Source organism: Lagopus leucura, unplaced genomic scaffold, assembly GCF_019238085.1.
Source record: "Lagopus leucura isolate 7727_CA_CO unplaced genomic scaffold, USGS_WTPT01 Super-Scaffold_1, whole genome shotgun sequence".
NCBI lineage: Eukaryota > Metazoa > Chordata > Aves > Galliformes > Phasianidae > Lagopus > Lagopus leucura.
In genome coordinates, this window is record NW_024962250.1 from 5,893,772 (window position 1) to 5,914,810 (window position 21,039).

A 21,039-nucleotide genomic window follows, 5' to 3' on the forward strand; every position below is an offset into this window, starting at 1 on the left:
TTCACTTCTGTCTGCAGGCGGTTTTGTACTATGCCTTTCATAATAATAATGTGGTTCTTATTTGCTAGATTTCAGCATTACACATGTCAAAGTAAATCCATCATTCTTCAAACATCTGATTTAAAATTCAGTTTTTCACTGCATCCATAAATATTGTTTGCTACTTTTTACTCAAACCGTGGTTCAAGAGCGATTGCAGCATATATATATCTGTGATATCCACAGATCCTTCAGAATCAGTTGGCTTTCCAACTGAAGATTCGTGCCTGTTTTCCCAAACCAGAGGATATGGTTATTTATGAAGTCTGTAACTGAAGTATCTGGCATTGTCCAAGGCTACGTACAAAAGTGATAGCATCTTGCTTAACTTACTATAGAGATTTGCAGGATGGATGCCAAGCATCCTAATGCCTGCAAACATTTTACAAGGTAAAGCTTTGAATGCTTCTTCCTGTGGGAAAGCAACGAAGTAATGATCTTTCAGGAACAGAAATTTGTTGAATGTCTCTGGGTCTTGCAGTTCCTGTAGGTAAAACAGTGTGAAGGAAACTCTTCTCTCATTATAGTGCTAGATTCCCTTCTAGATCACTGTCTTAAAATCTTCCTGCCACTTCAGCTGTACCTGCTCATTATTTACCATCCACAAATTCCTGTTTTCTATTTAAGCTTCTAAATAATAATTAAAAAAAAAAAAAAAAAAAAAAGTCTTGTGAAAACTTGACTAAGCAAATATTTCTTCTTGTATTGTCTTGCCTGTCTTTGTGTTATGACTGCAGAGTGCTTAGCATGATTCCTGAGTGGAACAGTGAAGAATCCTTGCACAGTCAAAAGAGCTGTTAGGATTTGCTGGTGGGAATGATCCATGTGTAAGGTCTTTGGAGAAGGGATTGCATATTTACTTCAGGGGTTTTGGCTGCACGGAAGTTTGTGTGAGTGCATTTCTGGTTCTGTGGTACTACGTTCCTAGTGTAGGTGAAAGTTATAGCTTACACTTACTCAGATGAGAAAACTTTTCTGCTAGAATTTCTAACTTAGTTACTTACCACCATGTGAAATATGTGATATGCTAAATAGAAGAAACGGGCAGCAGCACAGGGAGAAAAGGTTCAAAAAAACTGCTGTAGTTAGGTTTTGGGTGAAAAATGCCATGCGTGTGTGTGCTTCCAAAACCAACAAGGCAGACCTGGCCAGTTTAGCAGTCCTTGAAATGCTGGTAAACGTGGGGATTCCCTGGAAGGGAGGTTTTTGTCTCTCTTCCAAGTTGCTGCCAAATTCTATCGGGTGGAGAAGAGCATTGGTAGTTTCTGTGTTGCCGAGGTGGACTTTCAGCAAAATGAACTTGGACTCATTTCTAAACAGTGACGACTCCTTTAAGTTTGTACACTTCAATCTTTTCTTCCCCTACACAGCATGATGGTGAATGAGAGTGTGCGTGTGTGGAGGAGCTTGTCTTAGCTACGGGCTCTGTCAGAGACCATGTATGGGTAAAGCGCTTGGGCCAGTTCAGCTCCCTGCTCCTCCCTCCTGGAGAGCTGAGCAGAATCCCTTCTGCTGAAATGCTTGTTCCACTTTCTATATTTGTACAGCAGCAGCAGCTAGCTAGGCGGTGTGGCCGGCCTTGTGTGTGTGTGCGGCATTTGCTGAGCGGAATTGAGAGCCAGGGTCACAGTCTGTCGTTACGTCTGTCTGTCTGTCTGCGTCTGGGGAGGACTGGCATTCGGAGTGAAAGGTGATCTGTTTGTGGATGCTTTGTTTTTCTTTAATGTAAAATGCAATTTGTCCAAGCTGGAATGTAGTTGACTGGGAGTGGAGGAGGGAAAGCAGTTGTCTTATAGGAAGAGTACAACGTCACTGCGAGCTGCTGTCTTCTGGGGGGGGGGGGGGGGGTTAATATCCTTGCCTGCTTTGGGGAGTGGTCAGCCACGGTCTGATTGTTGCCTTTGAAGGTCTGTTGTCCCTGTCTGCCATGAAGATTAATGAAAACATGATCCTGCCTTTGCTTGTTAAGGGCAGGAGGGATTAATGAAGAGCCAGACCTTGGCCGGCCCAGCGTAGAATAAGGAGTTGGTGTTGAGGGGATGGAGTTGTAGGAAATACCTTATTAGGAAGAGCTGGAAGCTTGTTCTTGGTACTTCCTTGGCTGTTGATTTGCATAAACTTTGTTTTAAGGCTCTGCAGGCAGTGGGAGGGCTATTCACAAGTGGTTTTCTTAAGCAGTAGATCAGGTGAACAAATAGTGAGGGCAGTCTATTGGCTGCTTGAACTGTAGTAAACTGTTGATACAGTAGTGGAAGGGTGCTCAAAATAGTGGCAGTAACTGGATCCGCCGTTAACATTGGCAAGAAATCAAGAAGGGGGGAATGGGAAATAGGATACAAGTACTTTTTTTTCTGTCTTTTAGGGGATGCTGTCCACTTCCAGTTTTTCATGCCCTTTGATTATCTATGCAAAGTGAAATCTGCTTTTGGAGTATGAGTGAAGAAAACATTGTTTTACTTGTAAAGTAGAAGTATCATCTTAAAATCTTTTTTGAGAACAGTGCTTCAGAAAATCAACCGGAATTATTTTTTCTTTCCTACCACTGCGTTGTCTTCAGCATATTTCCTGCTGAGAAAGCTGTGTGTACCTCGAATTTGGAATGAGGAAATCCTGGAGATGAATGGTGGGTTCTCAGCTGTCTGGCAATGCCTGAGTCCCACAGTGCGTGCAGGCAGGGAGCTGTGGTTGATGTGTGGCAGAGGGATGTGTCATGCATGAGCTCAAGCATCTATATGCTATATGACTGCTTTTGGATCATTCTTTGTGTAATAGTGATACACCGTGGTAGTTTCCTCAACTTCATCAGGCGAACCTGTGGAATTTGTGAACGTTTGGATTTCTAGGATATTAAGCATGCTTTCTTAAGCATTCTTATATGTTTCAGCATTGTCACATCCTCTTAAAGCTCTCTACCTCTTTTCCTGCTTCTCTTCCTGACTCCCCAGCTGACATCCTCTGGTTTGTGCTAGCCAGAACAAAGTGGCACAAGCAGTATAAACTGTTTCTAAGTTTACAGTAACAATCAAAAGCAAATGTTGGTACTACTCAATGCCAACAATCAAGATTGTGCAATTCTTCTATTTTGAAGTGTTCTCCAATAACCATACTTAATTTTTGCCTGTAGTCTTGTAGCAGGCATGTGATTAGGCAGTTTCAACCAACACTTGGAAGTAGGCTATTGCAGACTCAAAAACTGTTTATCTGTTCTGTGAAAGACGTAATGACAAATGGATAGAACACCGTAGAAATGCATGTTTGCCAAGTGCATTGAGTAGATACAGCCAGGCTTTAGAATGGCATTAAGTCTCCATTTTGTGAAAATCTTCTTAACGATGCTTAAGACAGTGACATTGTTTAGTCCAAACAAAGCAGTCAGTTGTGTTTCTTGGAAGGCAGATGCTTTGAGCTGTGTAACAAATTTATTGTGTACCTGTTGCCAGCCAGTGCAAAAAGAGAGACTTTGCACACTGCCCATTTCCAGGAATTCCAGTGGTTCGTGGAGCAAAATATGATGGTTCAGATGCGTAAGGGCAGGAAATCCTACTTGGTGTATATACTGGAGTTTAGGGGATAATACCTGTTAATCCATTCTGGATTGACTGCGTTGTTATGCTGTTTGTAAAAACAGTTACATCAGGGTTGGAGACAAGTAAGAAATTAACTTTTATCTGACATTCTTTGTAGGTCCAGAAATTCTATAGCAGGAGGGTTTTGTTTTTCTTTTTAATTTCTTTTAAATGTTTATTGCTTTCATTCTGTGCTAACTTTTTTTTTGGCATCATAATTGTGCAGTTGAAGAATAATGTTATGTCAGGGGTGGATATGTGGGAAGATTGTGGGAATTTGGAATTCAGCCCAGAATGAAGTTAGCTATATTTGTAAAGGCTGTTGAAACAGAGGCGTTAAACTTGAAGAGAAGAGGTAAGGTTGATAAGTAATTTAAGCAAAAACTGATAAGACAAGGTTGCTAAGGATTTACTTTTGATTTAAAAAGCTGAATTATACTGTTAAGGAAGGGGCAGACATCTTTAAATAATGGAAATGGTTCATGGGTGCAGAGCTGGAAAGTGAAGGTAATTGTATAAGAACATGCACAAACCTTAGTGTGTTAGTAATGGAAATAGTGGAACCCTCATCATTTGGGACCTTTAAAACTAAAAATGGTTTATGAGAAGAGAATTAATTCTGACAAACTCAGCACCTAAGTCTGATAGTGCAAATCCGTGAGTCATCTGAATGAGCACATGCTGGTATTGCTCTGGAAAGAAGCTTATTCCATCTTTCAAATGTTTCCCCTTTCCTTTATGCTGCCTGGAGCTTTTGTGAGGTTGTGCAGTGAGTTGAAGCTGGAAAGATGGCTGGGTTAAAACTGCTGGTTTCCTGTTGTTGGTAGGCTAGATCAGACCTGGATCACTTCCTTCCCTGGGCTCATTATACACAGGTAGGGAAAGATAGCTGGGGAGGGAAAAGTTATGCTCTGTTCTAATGTCAAAAGGAATGGCTTACATTGGATCTGCAGTAGGATTATCTTGAATGGTACATGTGCATTTTCTCCACGTTTTTATCTCATCTTTTTGGAGACCTTATAGGTAGACTTCTCTGGAAACACAGCCTGAAAAGTTTAATTAAGAATTGTTTGCATATAGCAAATATATTTGGTCCTAGGCAGAGAGGTACTAGGTGTTCTCCAAACACACGTCATTATGCATGCATATCTGATACATGCCGTGTTTGGTGTTGATATGCAGAGAATCCTGCTCTTCTTTTTGGGGAAGAAATGGGTAACTTCTAATGTAAGGATAAAGAGAAGACAGTGTGCCGTGTTGTTTGCTTTGTGTGGTTTTGATTCTGGAAGTATGAAGTACCTGTAGAATCTAAATGTGAGGCAGAGAAATTCAGAGAACCTGGCAAGATATTAGTGGGGTTTGTGTCTGTTTGGTGGCCTCATGCAGCCAGAACGGTATTTGTAGCACTTACTGTGTCACAAAGTTCCTGTTAGCAGTGGAAAGCAGCTGATGTCATGCTGTGCCTTCCAGGAAAAGTGAATGGAAAAAATGGATGGAGATATAAGTGAAGAATGTCTGAAAATATGTGCGTGAAACTACAAGCAAGGGCTGAGTCTTTCCAATTCTTGGCAAAGCACATGGGCAGCCTTGATCCTTGGAACTTCTTCCTTCCCAGCCCTTCATAAAGGTCTGGCAACGACTGATCCAGCCTTTGCAGCAGGGAGTGTTTCTGGGGCCTTGAGTAGAGAGGAGCAAATGAAGCTGCCTTGGCACAGGTGTCCTTGAGCGTTAAACACAAAGGTTAGCAGTCAGGGTGGGGTATTTCAGGGTCCCCAAAAAAGCTACAGGCATGCTTTGTGCAGTAGAAGGCTACTGAAATCAGCAGGAAAGAAGTCTCTTGATCTACTTACGTAACTTTAGCTAAGAACGGACACTGCGGTGCCTTAGGCAGAGAGAAGTTCAGTTTAAGCGTAGTGCTGCATTTGTGAGTGATACTCAGAAAAATGTTCCATGATGCCCTGCAAATTTATTGATGTGTTTGGGGGTGATTTTGGCAGTGTTAGGCTGTGAATTAATGCAGAAGAACTCGCGTTTCTCAATTATTTACAGTGGTTTTTATACTTGACATGCTATATGAAGATATTGAAATGCTGTAGAAAAAGAAGAAACCAAAGTATATCAAATGAAGACAAATGTGAAACTTTCAGAGAGCCTGAGTGGAGGCTTAGGAAGAACTCCTTTGCGATGGAATGCTTAGATTTGTTCAAAAACTCAAATGAAATCAGAAATCAAAATATTCCCAAGTTAATGTTCCCACAGCAACGCCAGTGGTTTCCTGTGAAGAAGAAATAGTATGAAATGTTTTTGAGAGTTACAGCTTCATGTGGCTAGTAGTAAAATTTCTTCAAGTTAATAAAAATTAAGTTAATAAAAAATTACCTGCTTTTGAAACTGATTTGAATCAGTTTTCATCCTTTAAAATGGAGTGTTGGCCTCAGTTCTTTACAGATGTAAGGTAAGAGTTTATCCACTCAATTCTTCAAAGAGCTCGGCTGTGCCTGTTGCCAAACATATAATATAAATATGTTGCAAACGTGGGATTTCAAGCTTAGTCAACTTCTCGATCAGTTACATTCTGAACTTTAGGAGTTAGGACACATCAAAATTGTTTTCACTCTGAAGCTGGCAGTAAATGGTGAAAATGTATTCCCTCTTTGTAGTGGGTGCATTAGTGCAGAATGCTGATGGCTTTAGTTAGAAACTTACCATATATTTTTTCCCCCTCTGAATTCAAATCTATTTGATTCCATGAAATCAAAGAAAGGCTTACTTTACTGTGGAGCTATGCAGGCTGTGTGTATAGACATTACACAGGGAGGCTTTTCCCCAAGGTTTTTGCTTCTGGGTCTAATGATAGAGAATTCAAAGTGTTTCATTTTCTTGGCTGAAATGGATGAGGCTGTTGAGATGCAGCATGGCTTCCAAAAGCAGGCACACACAGTGTTTTAGCTGAGAATTTTGCTTCTGTTCAGTATACCTCAGTCTTTTACCCAAATAAGCTGTTAAGCTATGGCTGATTAGTCTTCCCTTGGCATGTGTGGTACCATAAAGCAATTGGGAATTTTCTCGTCTCCTTTTTTGTTCTAAACTGCACTGATTCCAAAATGAGCACCTCTCTTACTCTTTAATCTGTTCTTCCTATTATACCTGTTAATGGATAAACTCAGGTTCTGGTAGTTGAGCAAACTGTTGAGCAGGCGGTTCAGTTTGCGTGCTAACTGGCTGTGCAGACTGTCTGGTAACCTGCGTGCGGCTGAGTCCTCTGACCTGTAAGACTGGAGAAAACAGTATCTGACAGCTCTGCCTGCAGAAATGAACGGGCACAGTGGCTAGTAGTAGCTGTTGCCTTGTGTGGCTCCAGGTGCTGAGAGGTACAAGGGCGTCCAGGTTGCAGGAGAAGATGGCAGATTCTCAGATTAGAAAGTATGGTTGTGTTGGTAAGTTTCTGGCAATGTAGGAGCCTCTAGTTCCTGACAGGTTTCTCGTTGCTCTCTCTGTTGTCTTTTTGTCTTGTACGTGATGTTGATTGGGAAGTGGTGTGCCTTCTGTGGGTTGTGATCTGAACTGCCGCATTAAAACTCGATCTACTTTGTTCAGGCCTCTCTATTTGTAATCTCACTTATGCAGTCTTTGCTCCTTTACTCTCAGATGTGTAATTGCTCTCCTCCTTAATTTCTTCCCTGGAATAGATATTTTTACATTTCAAAATTTTTAATATTGGCTGTACTAAATGAGTATGCATCCATCGTGAGTCCATACTTAACATTGATTTACATGAGAGAACGTTGACACCATGATGTCTGTTTTACCTGTTTTCTTTTTAATTGCAAGCGGTAGGCTTGATGTCCGTGGATGTTAAATTCCAGGAAGGTGCAGTCGGAAATCAGAGCTAACTGGTCTAGGCGGGTGCTGACTGTGGCAGTAATTTCATCGATCGGAACCCATTAATTGATCCAGTAACCTCTTATAGATAGTCCTGGGTGCTGGGGAGACAGAAGCTTTGCCACTAAGTAACAAAGTGGTATCACAAGATTTATTGGGCTCATCTCCATCCTCCAGTACTTAGCGGCCAGAGCCATTTGTTTTCATTACCAGCTGCAGTTCTATTTGTACTATGTGGCATACTGGAAGTTACAGCTCTGCTCATCAGTGGGTATATTTTGTCTCTCTTGGGTGCGGCAGGGCCAAGCGTTAAAGCTTCATTTTCCTACCTGGGGGTGTCAGGTGGTGTCATGGTTCCTGCCAGCTGCCAGAAATTAGAAGTGACATTGGTGCTCAGATACAGCGTTTAAGTAAAGAAGGAGAACTGCAGGAAAAGCCTTAGTGAAAGATATGATGTCCTAGTTTACACCTATTAGTTGTTTTTTTTGTCCTCACGAAGAACCCGTGCTCAAGCAACTGTGAAAACAGCTGGCTATTGGCCTCTGGTGCTCAACTGGAGTGAATCTGCATGCAGGAGCATGCCAGCTTGTGTACCTTCATCTGAAGTATACAAGTTCTGATTTCTTCTGAGAAGGAAAAAAGTTGTCAGATTCCTTGGCCTTTGGGCTATGTCTGTCTGGTGCGTGAACTTGAATCAAGTATTCAGTGTATTTATGTTGTGCATGCAATTATATGAGCCATATTGAAACAATTTTGATTTGAGAAACAGTTATGATTTAAGACCATTCTCCCAGGCTTTCTACAGGTGGTTGTCAGATTTGCTGCTCGCTTTCATGCAGCTTTTATTGTGTTAGATTTTGTCTTTGATTCAGTGAGGTGTATTTTTGTTTTTTTCTTAAAAGGATCCAAGAATTCTGGTTTCCTCTGGCTATGTTAGCTGTACTTCATCTCCTTTGAAGTTGTTAAATTAATTCTCTAGTTTAACATAGTTATATGTGCTCAGGGAAGGTTTTCTTTTTACCATTTAAAAAGTTGCTTATTGGTGTATTCATAGGCATTTACGTGATCAACAAGCTGTATGTTTCAGATTTTACTGAAAGTTGATTATCACAGAAATGTAACTCAGCATTTATGACGTTTCAATTTGGATTAAATACTTTCTAAAGTTTGAGAGTAAGTGGAAGACAAAGTAACATTTCTATTACGTGTTGTGAAGCCAGGGCTGTTAGCAGGAATCAAAGACCACGTTTGGGCCGTAAACAGATACTATTTAATTAAACATCAAAAAAGCAAAGGAATGCGGGTGAGGTGGAATTAGGTGTAGTCAGGTAAAATATTTGCTAGGATCATGAGTAGAAGTTAGTGTCTGAAATGGTACGTTTGTTTCTTCTGAAGTAATTATTCCAAGTGTTATTCTGAAACAAAACAAAAATGTGTCACCAATAGCCAGTTCTAGAAAATATAAGGGAATCCATAATTTTGAAAATAGGCATTTTAGGTAACCAAGTTACATTCCTCAGGATTCCTGGATTGGTTTTTATTTTTCTTAATTAGTATTTATAAGAAAACTCAATTTTTTGTTTAAGCTTCTGTACTCATTTAGAGGGTATAATATTTTATTAATATTATTGAACAAGGATGTAAAATTTCCAAGAGGTCTCCCTGTGGAAAAGAGGGTGTGAGTACATGTGATAAATATCCAAGTATATGGAAGAGAATAAAGATCACTTATTCACACTTCTATTGTATTGTATTCTTCAGAATACAGAACAAAGGTTATGAAGAGGCCTGCAAAACAAGGAAGATGTGCACACTCAAATAGCCTTTTAAAACTCTTCTTGTAGATGAATGATGGTTTTGGTTGCTTGCCTGTAAACAGATAAAAGAACTTGTATTTCCTGTAAAGTATTTCAAGGCAGCCATAAGCTTAGTATACAACCTAAGCAGAAGCATAGAAGAAGTTGAAAAATAAAATGAAATTTAAGTCTTGTATTTCAATGTAGAGTAGCTTGTGTTGTGATCAATTATTGAGCAGTCTAATGAGGATTGTTACCACCTTATGAAAACTTGCATTACTAGAAGTGGGCTTTAGTCTCAAAGGTCTCATACTTCCTGCAAGATGCGGTTCATGTTGTAATTATTGCTATTAGCTGATTCTAACTGGAGTACTCAATGTCTGTTTTTCTTTTTCTTTTAGAGTGAAGACTGGAAGTGCTAGAGAAGTGCATAGCTGCAGGTATGAACCAACTACAGTTTGTGGCCCACAGTTGCTTATTGGTGTTTCATTTCAAAGGTTCAGAGAGAAGTTGTCTTTACTTTCAGTGGTGAAAACAGCCACTCTCTACTCCAGCGAGCAGCATTCCCTCAACCTTCAGCTCTTTGGAGTTTGCTGCCCTTGTGCTGCTGGAGGGTTTTGGGAGTGTAAACAATTTAGGACTGCTAGTATCTAGCTAATAAGCTCCTTTAGCTTCGTCTGTAACTTAATAGTTTTATAAATGTAAGTAACTATGAAGTAGGATTGCGTGTCGTGATGGTAATTTATTTGCTGGAATAAATCTCAAGTATTCTATAGTAAAGATATTAGTGGAAAAACTCTGTACAGGCTGTGACATTCTGTTAATTGCAGCATAAAAGGAAAATATTTGTGTGGAAATGCTTGGAGCTAAATGTGAGGATTTTCTGGTGCAGTTCTGCTGATGCCTGAGGTCCAGTAAGAGTGTAGTTTCATGAGCCAATTCCTCCTTCCTGCTTTATTTGATCTCCAGGTGTTTGTTTTCTGGTTGTTTTTTTTTTTTTTTTTTTTTTTTTTAAAAACATGGTTCTGGTGATAATTTGACTTTGCTAACCTGGTTAAAAGCTATTTCACAATCAAGTGGTTATTTCTCTGGTTTAGCAAATTGGATTGTGTGAAACTCTCATGACTGCACAACAGCAGCAAAAAAAATAGATCAGATGGTAACTGTGCAGCTTAAAGGCTTGTTGCTGCTATATTAAGTAACACTTCCATGCTCAGATTGCAGTGGCTCTGCTCTTCTGATAATCACCTGTACTGTGGCAGAAATACTTTATGCTTTAGTCCATCGGCAAAGCAAGGAGGCTCTTTTGAGAAGGAAACAGTACACCAGCCATGGCACCTCCCAACTTTTATACAGAATGCTGGTGGTAGCTTTACCAAAGCTCTTGAGAGATGAAAAATATGTGCTTTTTTTTTATTTCAGTAAGAGTCAATCTTATTCCTGCCACAGTCTTAAACATAAGGCTTTCTAAAGAAGAGCGTATCACATCGTTACCAGCTTTGGAGATAATTGAAGTGATTTGCTGACAACGTGGATGCTTGTTAACAGATTTGACTAAGCTTGGAGGTGAAATGTGATACAGAGATCCAGATTACAGTAATTGTCCCTTTTCAGGAGATTTGAGAAATAAAGCCATGTTATGATTTTACAAATTCTTGTGAATGCTGAAAGGACAAAATTGAGTTTGTCCCATTGTACGAAACTGCTGTATTGTTCTTTGCCTGGCTTTGAATTTTCCATAGTTTAATCAGGTTTCTCAGTTGCAAGAAGAATGATGGTACTGGAAACTTCCTCACACTTTGTTTTCACCTCTTTGTAGCTAGAGGTTCAGCTGGGAGCCAGTGGCATTGATTCTGTCACCTGTTAGATACAAAGCGGCTAGAGGTGCTGCAGGAAAGCATGAGTGACTAGGAAGGATTCCTTCCTTCTGTGGTACTTCCTTAACTCGGAACTTAGAAGCTCGACTGGCTCTGTGGACAGAGAGAAATGCCCCCTTCCCAGCTTTGGTACACTGACTTTCTTGTCCTGTTAAAGACAGAGAAAGAGCCAGGAAGAACTGTGGAAAAAATGTCTGGATCAAACATTGCTGAAGAAAGTAGAACAAAATAAGATCTACAGTCAGTGGAAAATCATGCATGATATGGTGGCTTATAGATGATGCCAGTCCTGCTGGCTAGTCTAGTTGCAGTCCAGGAATTCCATAATTTTTGAGTGATGTTTAGAAACTGGTGATTGTTTGGAAGTACCAATTGGAAGGCATTGGTCTCCAGGCACTGCAGGTATTGCACAGCATACAGCTCCTTTCCTAAGCAACTAGCACTCTGTCGCTTACCCTTCCCTCTCCTTTGCTGCTCCTTTAGGACCATAAAGAACATATGGAAGAGGGGTTACTGTGTTTGTGCGTGAGACATTTCTACCTTACCAGACAGTCTAATCTGTGATTAGACCTCGTTCTTCAGACTTAAAGATTCTACCAATTACAAAATGCAGTTCCAGAATCGGTTTGGATTATGGAAATAACAAAACATTCACATTATTTAAATGAATTAGTCCTGTTTATGATTGCTGAAACCAAGTTATGGAAAGGAAAACCTCACCTGTGTGCAAGATATATAGTTTCTCATCCTTAAAAGAAACAACCCTAAATTCATTTGTCTTAATGTGATGGTAGAGAGGTGTCCAAATAAAAGAGGAGTAATTCTCCAACATCTAAGGTTATATAAAACTGTTTATATGCATCCCACTATAAAATACCTCTTATGATGACGTAAATAAATTGACAGTACAGAAATGGATTGGGGTAGAATTGTGATGGAATTCTGATTCTAGTCTGGTACACTGTATGACACTGAGGAACAGTCAGCTTTGCTTTGAGATGAGGAATCAATGAGCCTTTGTTTCTTGCTTTTATGGTAATTGCTGTCTCCAAGTTTTTGAAATGGAGACTTTATTCTGAGACTTGAGTTTCTTCCTTCTATTCAGAAACTTGCATGCCATGCTTTGTCAAGGCAAATTACAGTTATTCTTGTCAAGAATTAATGCTGTGTGAGTGCTGACACTTTCAGGAGTGAGGAACTTGTGCCTGCTGGATTGTCACTTGTCAAATCCACATTCACTGTGCTGATGTTCCTCTGGGCAAACAAATTTACCTTTACGCTGTTTGAACCTTGTGAACAGTCAGCGTTCTTGTCCTGCTCCTCCCTTAGGATGGTCCTTTTTTTAGTTTTCCTGAAGGTGAAAACAATTATCTGCTTGGCATCCCTGTACCACAAGCCAGAGGAAATCATGCCTTGTCATGGTGTGACAAGGAAAATAGAAAGGATTATTGCAGTGTGATAGGAAAGATTATTGCAGTGTTTCATATTTCAAAGGTGGATTGTACTCTTCTGGAACTGTCTGTGCTGTTTGTAAACTCTTCAGATAACATGCAAAGGAGCACTTGGATAAAATGAAATTGGAGAGAAACAGTACTTTATTCTTTTTATTTTTTTACTACAGTATAATTTTAACTGTTCCTGTTTTGTATCTGGTACTATCAGAAGAAATAATTTGAGATTAGATCTGCCTGGTTGTTCTGATTGCTGCAAAGGACAGGGAAACTTGAGACTTGTTGCTTTGTTTAGTCCAAAAGGTCCCTTGACACCTAAAGAGGAAAGGGGGGAATCTTAAAGAATGTATCGTTCTTCAAGAAGATTTTTAAGCAGATCTGACTACTGTTCTAAGACCTATCAGAAAGCAGAGATTTAAAATGTATTTGGTAATACAAAGTTTGTTCCTTGGAGTTTAGGTCATGCATTCCTTTTCTGAAGTTTAAAAAACAGAACACGCAAACTGGTCAGTTTTTAATTTTCTTTAAATTCTTTATGCAAACTGGGGTGCACTGCTTGTGACAAACCTTAGCCAAAGGTATTTCTCATTACTGTAGTTCCCCTGTGGAGTGACAGAACAATCTTCGTGTCCTGGAATGGTACAGCTGGTTCTGCAGCCTCTCCTGGAAATGTGGTTAGGTGGCTCGCCCACTCCAGTGCTCTGTGTGTCTTTTTGACTAAGTACAGGGCTGCACGTTCCTGTAATATAGGAAATGACAGCAAAGTTCAGGCCTCTTTGAAACCAGGTTCTTAGGTCTTGTTTGTACTCATAAATTAAAGCTGAAGATGATCTAAAATACCATGTTCTATAGAATTAATTGCTTGCAGGGTTGTTTCTTAGATAAAAGGCTGAAATACCTTACGGTAAACTCTTGGCTGTTAGTAGTGACCTTTTCTAACCTTAAAAATTAAAATCGTTCTTGTAAGCTCAGAAACAATGTTTGGGAGAGAGAGAAAGAGAAGAAAGGCAGTATAAATGCAGCTGTACCTCTGCTTTCAGGACAGGAGGGCTCACAAACATTGATCTGAGGAAGGTTGGGCGTTGTTTACCATCCAGACTTCCTATGTGTGTCATGGTCTGAATTCAGTTAATAAAAAGCAAGAAGAACAAAAAATAACAAAACAACCAAATCCTCCTGCTGCCTTAAGTATTCCATCCTGCCTCCTTTTAAAAGCTCTGTCATTCCACAGGGCAAAGATGCACATCCTCACTTCTTGTACTCTCATTTCCTGCCTTGACTCCTGCTCTGTCGTATTGCTGCTTTTATTTCCTCTTTCTATTGTATTGACCAAGCCTTTTTTCCTATTTTCTCAAGATTTTTTTCCTGTCTACGTTGCCAAAGTATCCACAGATCTTTCAGATCTCTTTGGTATTTAATTTTCCATAGTTTGCCTCTGGCAAAGTATGAGCGTTGTTATGTCCTAGCACGATAATGATAAGAACTCTAAATGCTTCCCAAACTGCTGGGATTGTTGCAGGTGTTTAAAATGAGGATAACAGGATTAAATCCTTTAGTTTTTTTTTTTTTTTAATGGCTGTATGCCTTCATAAACAGTAAGTCAATAACGAGAGGAAGAAACTTGTGAACTTCTGCTTCAAAAACATTAGCCCTAGGATACGTGCATCAGTGCTGCTTCTTTGTATCAATTATTAATTGTGAAGTGTCTCGCAAGCAAGGATAAACATGCAGTGATTACTCCTTGTCTTTGCTTTGACAAAGTTAATTATTATGGGGTGCCTGCATTAAGGCTTGCCATTATCTGTTCTACAAGTACAGCTGCTTTAATATGTTGTCATGCATTAATTGCTCCAGATTCATGATTTGGCCTTGGAGCCATTTGTTCATCTGCGTATGAGCCTCATGTCAGTTATCTTTCGTACTGTTCCTTCTCAGATCTTTGCTATCTCCTTTGCATCAAATGAGTTTTGCTGATTTTTTTTTTTTTTTTTTTTTTTTTTTCCTAGCCATTGTTTTTTTAACCCACTGCTACCACCACCAAGAAGTAGCTGATAAAGATGGTTTTGTTTCCCTCTTAGTTCCTTTGGTCTGAAAAAAAAAAAAAAAAAAAAAAAAAAAAAAAAAGGAGGAAATATGCCAAATTTTAATGAGGAAACGTATCTGGGAAAGACAGAAATTCAATACACATTTTAGGTCCCAGTTGTGACCTTAAGAACAGCAAACTTCAGCTACAAAACTGAAATCTAAAGCTAGCAACAAGAAAATGCCTTGCATTAATTAAGGACAGATGACAATCGAGGCACCTCTCCTGTTATATTTGTATGATGATTAACATATATGTTTAATGTGTCACTGGGGAGCAGGTATAAGAAGGAAAACAAACATGAAAGAAAAGGTGGAGTTCATTGGAAAATGTTTCAATGTGAAAATTTTCCTGACATAGACGTCTCTTATTTATTTCACTGTACCAGTATAGCAGACTATTAACTGATGTTGCATAGGTACTGTCCTTGAGAACAAGGTGGTCGGATACTGACTGCCCTTGGAAAAATCCCAGTAAATCCTAACCAAAGCTGTCTGTTGCAGTACATGGCACTATTGTGGGCTGTGATAGTTGAAGTTCTTATATCAAGTATTTGCACTTTATTTTGAGTAACCTCAAACCAGAGAACTGCGGAGGTGATCAGCTTACTTATTCTTCATTACTGTAGGATTACAGGAAATGTTATGGTTGGAGATGGGTGTTCGAGGCTGTTGTGAGGAGGTGGTTTCCTCCCAGTTTCCTCCCAGTGGGCCAGTCGATTCCCATTTCTTCTTTATTTTTGTGCTGCTTGCGTGAGCATTTGTAGTGTGGCCACTGAAGCAGCAGACACAGCTGCAGCAGGTCAAGCACTGGGTTGGCAGCCCTACGCTGCTGTTAGCTGCTGGCTGTGTGCTAAGAAAGCAGAAGTCAGGGCAGCGTGGTGCAGCTGTTCTGCCCTAGAGAAGCAGGGCATTGTCTGCAGTGCTGCGAGTTGTGCTTGCACTGCCAGTCTGATAGCACAGCCCCACTGTTTTGGTCACAGCCTGCTTGTGCTTTCCCTCTCCTGCAAGCAGGTAAAGACTATGAGAGGAAAATGTACCAATTTGGGGGGCCGCAATCTTGAAGTCTGTAAACTTCATTTATGTACCATAAGTTGGTACTGAGACTGATGATTCAACTTCTGAGTTTGTTAGGTGCCTTGGTACTTGCAAGTATTGGCAGAGCAGTTCCTTGTGGAGGGAGAGGGTTTGGCTTTGAGGATTTGAACAGATGTTGTAACCTGTTTCTGGTAGATAAGTTCTCATGTTGCAGGGCTGCCATCTCCCATTTGGTGTATGTTGTTTGAAGGAGTGGGCCAGATATTGAGCATACCACAGATTGAATTGCAATTGCAAGGCATTTTAAAAAGAAAAGTGCATACGCTGGTAACTGTGCTGTTATGTTCCCTTAAGGCTAAAAGTGCAATTTACTTACTTATTTTTGCTGCTTATGAAAGCATTTGAATAAATTGTTGGTAATAACTTAGCATTTTTAATTAGTGTTTACACAGTTCACGTGTAGGTTGGTTTAGCTCTAACAAGACAACTCTTCCTTTTATTCAGTCATTCTCTTTGCCCTTCTTTTCTCCCAGCACGCATATATGGGATCTTTGGCAAATTCCAGACTTCTGCCGTCTGTATTCATGGAGTAGCAATATCTACGGTTTGTTTTCACCTTTTGACTGCAAAATGGACTCAGTAATCCTCCATGTTTTTAGCTGCTAAGAACCTGCTGTGGTTTGTCTGGTAGCCTGTGGTCATTTTCTTCTGAGTACTTGTCCAGTCTGCCCTTGCTCTCATGAATGTTTCTTGTCTCTGCAGTATCCTGCCAACAAGGAGTTACACAAATCTGACCTCCTTTGCCCAAAAAACCATCTCTGGTGAGAGAAGGAATGCTGTCTCAGCTACTAAGATTTTACTTTCTTATCTGTGATTTGAAAAGCCACCTTAGAGATGTTAGTTACTTGAGAAAACAATAGCCAGGCGCAACCTATTTCAGTTGATGCAAGGATTCATTTCAGTGTTTGTTTAAAATAGAAGTGAGAAGGGTGAGATGCCTAGACTTGTCAGTCACATGAATGTGTGGCAATTGATGCAGAACTGTTTGCCTTCACAATGACATGTGATAATACTGTATATACAAAACTTTCCTATCTGGTTTTACCATTTTTACTGTTACGTTAAGGTCAAAGAGGGTTCTGTTAGAGCATTACTCAATTCATGGACTTTGCAGTTTGTTCTTCCACCAAAACAGAGGCTTGAAGTCCCCAGCCTGTCAGACAACCCAGCGTTGCGTCTTTGCTTCTGCCCTCTGTATTGCCTGGACACATGCAGCACAGGGAACAAACAGGAGCAATTGGATGTCTGTGTGTGGTCTGTGCTTCAATTCGTTTGAATTTATTGACCAAAAATAATAAATTTCTGCCACGGAGAACTCAGCTCTTCAGTTGCTTCCTTTTAAAGGAAACAATGCACAAGGTTTACGCCATCATTCTTTCCTGAAAACTTTTGAATCCACTGTTCATTTTCTAAAAATGGCAGAGCAATAAATGCCTCAAGGCACTGAGTTCATAATAAATCCACTTTAAATGAATGTAATATTGCTTTGAGTAAGTAAAAATAAACATTCAGCTCCTCTTTCCAAACAGTGTGTCAATAGCTCTGAAGTAGTCTTGTCATTAGCTGTGGTCTGCACAGGTAAGCAGGAAGAGGACATTGAAGGCTCTTGAAATTCATTGGATTTATTGTAAGGCAGTAAGATACATCTGTAGGAGCAGCTTTTTCTTTTAGTTCTGCTTGTGGAATGTCTTGCCGTATTTATAGTAAGGGTTAACTCCATAGTGCTTAGGTTTATTGTCTAGCAGGCAATATTTTCAGTTCTTTATGTCCTAGGAAAGCATGGCTGCATCCTGATTGGCTTGTCTGACATCTGGAAATGGAGCTAAGGGCAGTCTCTTGAATTTTTACATTAGGTCTGTACAGAGCTGAGAAAATGGAGCCTTCTCTTTTATCACGGTTTGCAATCCCCAGTGCTTCTCTGAAAAAGCATCTTCAAGTGATAGGACCTTTCTGGCCAGCCTGATTCAGCACTCCTTTGTACAACAGATTTCTACAGATGTTCTGTTTTACTGTATCAGGCTTGTAATCACAGCTGCCATAGAGGGGCAGTAACTTGGAGATTTTTAACCTGAGCAGTATTGTCTATATCTATTTTCATGCTAGGGATCTGTAGTGTGTATGTTAATCATAGAATCATAGAGTGGCCTGGGTTGAAAGGTACCATCTTGATCATCTAGTTTCAACCTCCGTGCTGTGTGCAGGGTTGCCAACCACTGGTTCAGGCTGCACAGAGCCACGTCCAGCCTGGATTAATTAAGGTAAAAAATTGTGTGCAAGGAACTTGAGAATTGCCGCACTGAACTGCAGCAGAGCACAGTCTGGTTTGATATTTTGGTTCTGATAATGCTTAGTACCAGGTGCCTTAGACAAATGGGTCTAAAATCTCTGTGGTGATTTGATTAATCTGTCACTAAAAGTGAGGTTACTAAAAGTGAGGTTACTTAGTTGTTCTTTCCTAATGATAGCTATAAGATGATAGTTCTTATGTGTAGTGTTTTAATGCATGTAACCTAATGGTGATCAGTTTAAAAACAAAACAAATGAAACCAACAAAAAACCAACCCAGCACAACCAAATAAAAATGGCAGCTAAGCTTGTTTTTTTTTGTTTTTTTTTTGTTTTTTTTTTCATGAGTAGAGAGAGCATCTTCCTGTAAGACAGAGCAATAGGTGGCTTGTTGCTGTCTGCTGGCAGAGCTGGGAGTCCTGGGGGTTTGTCAGGCAAAAGCTCAGAAACCATTCGTTTTGATTGTTTGTAGAATTAATTGGAGTAGAAGCTACAGGTAAATAGGGTTTCATTCACATGCCAGGGAAGTAAATCAGGAATATGTTTCTTCACCTCAAATAGATTTTTCTTGAAAAAATGTTGATATATTACAGATATTTGATACGGTACAAGCTATTTTTAGAGTAGATGTTACTTAATATGTGAAAATGCTGCTGGGTGTGGAAGAATTATGTGCTCTGATGAAACTGCTGCTTTCTCAGATAAAAGCAGTTGTCTTCCCTTCCTATCCTTTTCTTCATATACTAATTTCTATGAAAATATTAGAACATGACTTTCAGTTAATTTACATTGTAGGCAACCCAAAGCTTCATGTATTTTAATGGTAAATTCAACATTCTCAATGTTTAAAATTTCAATACTTGCAGTGAATAACTGTTGTGGAGATTGGCAGAAGCAGAACTGCAGTTTTGGCAATACCTATTGAGGTATGGGGAGACATTTCATTTTCACGTAAGCAGAAAATATTTGATCACTGCTTACATGTTCAACAATGAAACAGGAAAATATTGACAAGCAGTTACTATATTTTGATGTATATAACCTAGGGTTTATCTGTAGAAAAGCAAAACTGCAATTCAGCAGCACTGTAGGGATCTGGATATGCACAGATAATACAAGGGGAAGTTTATTCTAGGACCTGTCTCCTTCAAAGCTTCACAGTGTCTGATTTCCCTATAGCCTGTGTCCTTTCCCATAGTTTGCTCTCACCATCGCCATCGTCCCTCAGCTTCAGAGCTGTATGTGTTGTTTGAGGTTTAGAGTGTGTAAAATAAAAGATGGTATTATCTTTAGCTTTCAGAGTTAATTGCTCATTGAAGTGGATGAGGCTTTCTTAGCGAAAGAAATTACTACATGGAGCTTTGTTTTTTTGTTTTAAGTTTTTTTGCCTAAAGATGTGACAGTAGTTCTGCAAGCATAAAAACAAAAGCAAAATGTTTGGCATGTATGCCTTGTGGTCTGAGGAGTCTATACAGTGATATCTTTTACAGTATAGTCTGGGGCTTCAGAAATGCAAAAAAGTGAGATGTAGAACAAACAGAACTTTTGTGTTCATACTGTCAGGTTAGCACCACATTTAAATGTGCAGCTACAGTCCATAGAGCTTGGAATTTCAGACATTGTTCCTATTATCCTTTGAATAGAAACAGTGAAAGAATGGGCCTGGAAGCCAGCAGGAATTTGACATCTGAGCAAAAAGTATGTGCATTTAGCTCTGTACATTTTCTTTCTTTATGAGCAATGGCTGGGATAACTTTCATGTTTTTGTAATTCCAAAGAAACAGCTTCATTTAATTCTTCCAGTTTCTATTCAGTAGTGAAATAAGATTTTTTTGTACTCTTTCTGATACTTTTACAAGCAAAGTCCAAAGGACTTCTAATCTCATCAAGTCCATGCCTTCAACTAAATAATGTTTGAACAAATCTGTTCTCTGTACTGCTGCTTTTTCACTGAAACCACCAGTTACTGCAGAATTGTGCTATTTTGAGGCATGGGTATTTGACTAATGCACCTTCAGGTATTTATCCACCATTCTAGTATTGATTTTTCCTTTTCTGCAAATTGTGCATAACAGCATTTGAAATATTCTTGGCACCGTTGTTTATTAACCGAAGTGAGCATATCACAGGAGAAATGAGAGTAAGTATAACAAGAATAAGAAATTAAAGTATAGCAGGATAATGGCACAAAATCAATGTTTTAGTTCTCAAAGCCAGTAGATTGAACTTGACATGGTCTGTAACAGTGTGACAGTGAAGGGTTTGGGAGCTTCTCTGCCTGTAACTTTTTCTGTGTTTTTAATCTTAATGGAGGAGGCAAAAAAAAGCTCTCAATTTTGAGGAGCAGAGAGATGAGGAAAATGGTGAGGGTAGAAGCAAGTCATAATGACTTAGTGATTCTCTTCAGTAAACTAATCAATCTCAGTAACATTTTCGAAACCCATTTTCTAGAGTATGTCTTACCAGCATCATCTCTTATTGAACCTGTGGTGAACACGGCTGCTGGAGTATTTTACTGACTGCTTGAAAAAGCAAAGGATGACAGGAGGTGTTCCTTGGTAAGGCTAGAATTTGTAGTGTTGAGCTACAGAATTACATGAACAGTGGAGAGAACCCCAGTACATCTTCTGCTGTTCTTAAAATGTAAATCTGAAATGTTTCTCTTTATAGACTTTTTTTCAAACAGTCTCACAGATTGGACTCCAGGCTGAATCCAGCTTTTGAAAGTAATGCATTTTATACTGTATGGCATTTTTCTAGAAGGAGGCCTGTGAGATGTGTCTGAAGGAAGATGCCAGCTGCTTACTGAAGGCTAATAAATTGACCCATGTTCCACAGTGCCTGCTTACCTATGTGTAGGAGCAGTGCAGTTACCATGTAGCAAGAGCACGTGTGAAGTAGTTGCTGCTGAACATCTACCACGTGTGATAAATTCACACAATCTTTTATTTTGCAGTAATGT

General features: G+C 39.6%; 1 protein-coding gene across 13 annotated transcripts in view; it reads left to right on the forward strand.

The window, feature by feature from the left end:
• Positions 1–21,039, forward strand: part of CELF1 (CUGBP Elav-like family member 1) — a 54,054-nt gene that overhangs the window by 3,244 nt on the left and 29,771 nt on the right. For 10 of the 13 annotated variants that reach the window (XM_042873116.1, XM_042873155.1, XM_042873139.1 and 7 more), the window contains one exon: positions 9,685–9,723. The gene's annotated coding sequence lies outside the window, so the exon portion shown is untranslated. Of the gene's footprint in view, positions 1–1,600; positions 1,730–6,980; positions 7,043–8,147; positions 8,167–9,684; positions 9,724–21,039 lie in introns of those variants that run through there. The other 3 variants (XM_042873145.1, XM_042873121.1, XM_042873130.1) reach the window with 3 other exon arrangements.